Raw genomic sequence first — 6,490 nt, forward strand, 5'->3', positions numbered from 1 at the left:
TGCTAGATCAGTAGCATGTCACCACACCACCATGCCCAGCGGCTCCTCTTTATTGGATGTTCCCATCAGCGGTTTCCCTTCCTGCTTTAAGAATGTCCTCTAATGGTCAGCTGAATGGATAAATTAAGGGCAAAGGAAGACAGCCTTATTAGCAGCTAACAGTAATCTGAGAGAAGGGAATAAGTGCTAAATGGGAGTGGGATTTGCCCCACACAGCAGGGAATGCAGGGGGAAAGACATTGCCTCCCCTCAGTGTGGAAACATTAATGTTCCCTCCCTTAGTATCTCTGTCCCCTAGCAAGCATCAGAGGTGTGTATGTGTGCGCTGTGGTCCACCCATCCAAGTCTCCCTCCTCCCTCCATGAGCAGTAAACCTTCCAGAACTTCCAAAGCCTTTGTGGTCCATCCCTCCCCCCTCCTTAGGATCATGCTGGAAGCTCTCCTTCCCTCATCCAACCTCTGTACTGAAGATACAGGGAATCTTGTCTCCCCTACATCATTTGGTCATGAATATCTATGTTCCTAGACAATAGTGTTTATAATTGCCTGGATACAACAACTGTTTCCACATTTTTTATTATTTATTTGTGTGCATGTATGTGACTGGACACCCTTCTGTGGCATGAAGACAACATGCAGGAGTTGGTTTTCTCCTTCCACCATGTCCATCCCAGGAGTCAAACTCAGGTTGCCAAGCTTGGCAGCAAGTGTCTTTACACACTGAGGCACTTCAGCAACTTCTGGTTTGATATTTCTATGCCTGTACTTTTTTTTCTGTGGTTAAAGTGTGTGTGTGTGTGTGTGTGTGTGTGTGTGTGTGTGTGTGTGTGTGTGTCTGTGTGATGTTTTTCTTTTCGGTCATGTTGAGGACTCATACATGCTAGAAAAACATTTCACCTCTTTTAAAACCATTCCTCCCTTTCTCCTTGCTTTTTTCCATTTTTCCCTTTGTAGCTTTTTGGAAACAGGTTCTAACGAAGCTCAAACCAGCCTCAAACTCCTGATCTTCCAGCTTCCTCCTCTTGAGTGCTGGGATTACAGATTAAGCAACCACATTTAGGCAGCTATCTGCTAAATTTGAGACAAATCCAGGCTAAGTATGCATTCACAGGGAACTGCAAGGAAATCTGAAGTCCTTGCCACAAAGGTAGCCCAAGAATTCTAGCTACTGAAGCCTGCCTGACCTCATCATGCCCATAGGAGACACATTGTAATGAAATCAAACTACCTAAGCTTCACCTCCAGCTATTACCCTATATTAACAAAATAGTCATGAAAATACTATTTCAATAATTGGAGTTGCAGAATACAGATGTCTATTTGGATCCTATTTTATATTCTACTTCTCTCACTTATACCTGTCTGACCTCTTGCATTGCTGGTATTTTTGTTATTTTTTTTTTCAGATGAGGAAACTGATCTCAAAGAGGTCAGAGAAGTCTTCCCCATAGCCATAAAATGCTAAGTATGAGAAGCAGCAATCTCTCATCTGCTGAGAGCTGCCCATCTTTCCACAGCTGCACTCCATTTCTTCATGACCCACTCATCTGCCTGCTCCTTTACTCTCACTGGACTGGCTTTCTCCCTATCTGCATCATTTTCTAATAGATGATCCATGGTGACCCATGTCATGCATATGCCATGGCCCTGCCCTTCCTGTCTGTCCAGTAAATGTGAGTGAGATGATGGAAGGAGATCTGTCTGTTGCTGCTAAACAGTTTTAAATGTCTGGGGCTGTAGCTGAGTTGGGCTATCTTCCTCCCAAGAAAGCACAAGAATTACACTTTCTCCTTACCCTCCCAATACTGGTTATTCTGTTTTTCCTGAGTGTTTTTTAAGAAAAGGTCTCTCTATGAGGCTGGTCTCAACTTCAACTTGTGATTCTCTTACCTTAACCTACCAAGTGCAAAGACTACAGGTTCTCCATAGCAGCCATCTCAATGGGAATGAGGAGCTGTACTCCTTAAAATTCATTCCAAACTTAGCCCAGACCCTGTGTGCAAAGAATTTATAAAAGTGAATGATCTAACAGTTGAATTGGCTTTGCTTCCCAGGGGTTATTCAATGAAGAAACAGTCTCTGAGAGGTTATCATCTTGTCAAAAATCAGGAACTTGAATTTGGCAAGGGGTGCTGGCACATGACTTTAATGGCAGAACTTGGGAATCAAAGGCAGGGAGGTGTCTGAGTTTTAGCCTAGCCTGATCTACAGAGCAAGTGCCAGAGAAACCTGTTTAAACAAAGGAACTAACAAACAGAAACATCTTGACTTTGAGCTGTCAGATTCCAAAGCTGCTCCCCCTGTGGTTTCCTCCCAGCACAATGGATTTGTTTCCATTGCCAGACGCCAGACGCTCGGTCCTCAGCATGAGCAGCTTCCCGGAGGTGAAGAAGTCTCCTCCCTAGCCTGACTCCACTGCCCACAAGGCAGACAAATCATCAGAAAGAGGTCTGTTTGAGTGTCAGCCCAGTGATCCCACACTAGCCTGCAGAGACGCTCAGGCAGGGGTCTGGCCAGCTCTGCCTTTGCTTGTGGGCAGCCATAGAGCAATGCTTGCAGGGCAGCTTGCGACCGACCGAACCTCCCACCGCTCCTGTCTCTGGAGAGTTCCTCCTGGATGCCTGCAGGCCACTGCTGGGCTGCATCACTTCCTCGCCTTAAATCTTTCCTAACACCTTTCCTTTCTTCCCAGCTTAACTTGGCACCATCTTGGTGTGGAATGTCTGCAGCAGCACAGGTAGGTCAGCAAAGCCATGTGCTCAGCTCTTACATTCAGGGCTGGGTAAAACGAAAGCCAGGTTTGCTCTGCTGGTCCTGGAGCTGCCATCTTAATCCCCTTAGCAGGCTGGCTTTCTGTGATGTGAATGTCTCAAGGCTTTAAAAGCAAGAGTGGGGGCTGTGGGGCAGGGCCTGGGGGGAGGGTGGAGTAGATGTGGAAACCGAGTGGGTGGGGTGATGGTTGCTGTGAGTTCCAGAAGCTTCAGGCTCCCCTACTTCTCAGGAAGCTCCCCTCTTCAATCCCTGAAAGAAAAGGACTGATCACAGAAGGCTAAAGTTCAAATTTATGTCGTGTGTGACCGTGCTAGAGTTTGAATGTAGTTGCCAAAATATGCAGGCTTGCTAAGGGTGTCTGAGAAGCCTTGGTTCCTCCAATCTTTGGGATGACTGTGGTCATGGTGTGACACTGTTTCCTCACCCATGTCATAGAGGTGATTGCTGCCATGTGAGATTAGTTTGAGGAGACAACATAGTCACCATGAGAAAGGGTTAACAATCACAACTGTGAGATTAGTTAATAGCTGCACAGGGAGACAGAATAAACAAATGCAAGGCAAACCACAGTGCAAACCCTCGCCCGTTCCAGAGGGACCACCACTGTCGCCCATGTTTGGCTTCCTTTCTGAACTCCTCAAGCTTCTAGCAGCTTTCCATCATGTGGTTGTGGTACTTGTGGAACTCATGAAGTCTCCTGCCTTTCAAAGCTGGTCTCTTTCCCTCCGCCCCTTCCCCTCCCTCCTCAAGTCAGAGTACAGACCACAGGGCTCTGTGTGTTCACCCACCCCCCTCTCCCAGCCCCTCCACCTGGTAATGATTTCCTATGGAGTCTCCCAGGTGTCTCCATGGGGACATTTCCTGCTCCAATCTCCATGGCAACTCTCCAAGTTGCCATGGTGACACTCAAGTGATTATTTGGAGACCCCTAAATAAATCACCCATAGTGTTCTATGTTAGAAGTATTTGGCTCTGGTTCTTGTGTTGGGGGCCAGGATTGGGGCCCAGGCTTGCAGGCTGAAATGGGCGGGATAGGGAGGAGGGGACACAGCCAGTTATCTTGGATCTAGCTCTATGAGGCACCCTCTCTGGCAAAACTGTAATGGGGCCTTTGTGAAAAAGTTCAAGGACAAGAGGCCTCTGGCTTTTGTAATCCTTGAATAGGGGGATTCTGCAGCAAAGTGGTCACCTGAGCCTTTCTCCAGGTCAGGATGAGGGACAATATCATAGGGTCTTCAAATTACTAGGCAGATATTTCTTGCAGTCTGCTGGGCTCCAGGACCCTCACTCTTTCATGCTAAATTCAGAGGGAATTGGAGCTTGAATTCATTTCCTTCCACATACTTAGTGTGGTTTATTTGTGTGCGAAGGATGGAGCTAGGCTGTTCACTGTGTTCTATCACAAAGCCACACCTCCAACCTAGCTGATTTGACAATTCTTTGGTTGTTCCTTTTTAAAATTTCTCTTGTTCTTATTTTTTACAAATTATGTGGAGGTCAAATGACAACTTTGTGGGATCTCATGCCCACCCCTATGTTTAAGAAAATTCCGGAGATAGAATTTAGGTCTCTGGGTTTGTGCAGCAAGCCTTTACCTGCTGAGGTATTTCACAAGGCCCTGACTTCATTTTTATGTTTTTTTCATTTCCTTGTTTTTTAATATTTGTTTCATTATTTTATGCATATGGGTGTATTGCTGCAGGTATTTTGAGTATCACATATATTCCTAGTGCCTGAGGAGGCTAGAAGACAGTGTTTGAGTTTCCATATGGTTGCTGGGAACTGAACCCTGCTCCTCTACAATAGCAGTCAGTGCTCTTAACTGCTGTGCAAACTCATAAACCCTCTTTTAATTTGTTTGTTTGTTTGTTTTTGGAGACAGTGTCTCACCATGTACCTCTGTCTGTCCTGGAACACTGTAGACCAAGGTGGCCTCAAATTCACAGCCATCTACCTGCCTGTCTTCTGAATGCTGGGATTAAAGGCATGGGACACCATGTCCTACTTTTGACCTGCATGTTTGAAGTTCCTACTGTACAGCAGACCCTGTGCTAGCATTGATGATGGGCACTATACAATAGTTCATACCTCACATTGCTTACATCTTCCTGGGGAGACAGGCAGCAAACAAAATGCAACACACCTGGCCTAGATGGAGGCTCCAGTGTTAGGAGAGCTGAAGATGGCCACATCAGCTGCAGCCCACAAAGACACCAGTGCTGGGAGGCCTGTACATTGATTGTCACAGTCATGGTCATGGGTCTCATACAGTTCCAGAAAGGGAGGAGGGAGAGGGCTGAGTTGCTAATTGATTCTGAGCAGTGATGACCAGTACGTGTTTTGCTAAAGCATGCATAGAGACTTCCATCTATGGATGATGCCCAGGGTGTGCAGAGGGGTGACTAGAACTTGAGACTTGGACATTATCCTCGAAGTCCATTTCTGCTGGGTCAGTGGGTTTAGTGTCAAGTTGAAATTCACGCATCTACCTTGTAGTATTTTAAAGATGGCTTGATGAGTTGTGAGACAGTGTAAGCTAGCTGGGTAATTTTGTTGCTGACATTTTTTAAATTGTGCTGTGGCGTGTGTGTGTGTGTGTGTGTGTGTGTGTGTGTGTGTGTTATGTGTGCATATGTGACAGTGTGAGTGTGAACATGGTTGTTGTGGCCATCAGATGGCCTCAGGTGTTGGTCCTTACCTTCTACCTAGAGACAGGGTCTCTTGGGATTTTATTTTTATTGTGTGTGCAAGCCATTGGAGATCAGAGGAGAAGTTTGTGGAGTCTGTTTTCTCCTTCCACCTTTACACCAGTTCCAAGGAACAACCTAGGTCATCAAGCTTTATGGAAAGTTCTTTTTTTTTAAGAGTCATTTATTCATTATGTATACTGTATTTGGCTTGCATGTACGCCTGTATGCCAGAAGTGGGCCCCAGATCTCATTATAGATGTTTGTGAGCCACCATGTGGTTGCTACGAATTGGAGTCAGGACCTCTGGAAGAGCAGCCAGTGCCCTTAACCTCTGAGCCATTTTTCTAGACCCCCATGGAAAGTTCTTTTACCAGGTTATTCATCTAAGTTGCTCCTCTTTATTCTTTATGAACCTGTGTATGCCTGGTATTTCTATTGGTTCTCTTGTCTCTGTCTCTCAGCTTACCGTGGGAACACTAGGATTAGAAAAGCAGCAGCTTCCTTACTAAACTTTTCATGGATTCTGGAATTTAAATGCAGGTAGACTTCATGCTTGTTTGGAAAGCACTTTACTGAGTGAGCCATATTCCCACCTGACTGATTTCCTCCCCCTCCTCCTTCTCCGATTCCTTCTCATCTTCTTTCTCTATGCTTTTTCAAGACACAGTTACTCTGTGTTGACCTGGCTATCCTTGAAACTGCTCTACAGACCAGGCTGGACTGGAACTCACAGAGATTCTTGCCTCTGCCTCCTGAGTACTGGAATGGAAGGTGTGCATCACCAATGCCCAGCTTTATTTTTTAATATTTATTTATTTTTATGTGTGTTGGTATTTTGCCTGTATGTATGTCTGTGTGAGGGTGCCAGATATCCAAGAACTGAATTTACTGACAATATTTGACTGCAATGTGGGTGATGGGAATTAAATGTTGGTCCTTTGGAAAAGCATCCAGTACTCTTAACCATTGAGCCATCTCTCCAGCCCCTGGCTTATATCTAATGTCAACCCCAGGTGATGATATCCAGC

This window comes from Mesocricetus auratus, unplaced genomic scaffold (genome assembly GCF_017639785.1).
Source record: "Mesocricetus auratus isolate SY011 unplaced genomic scaffold, BCM_Maur_2.0 Super-Scaffold_100053, whole genome shotgun sequence".
Lineage (NCBI taxonomy): Eukaryota > Metazoa > Chordata > Mammalia > Rodentia > Cricetidae > Mesocricetus > Mesocricetus auratus.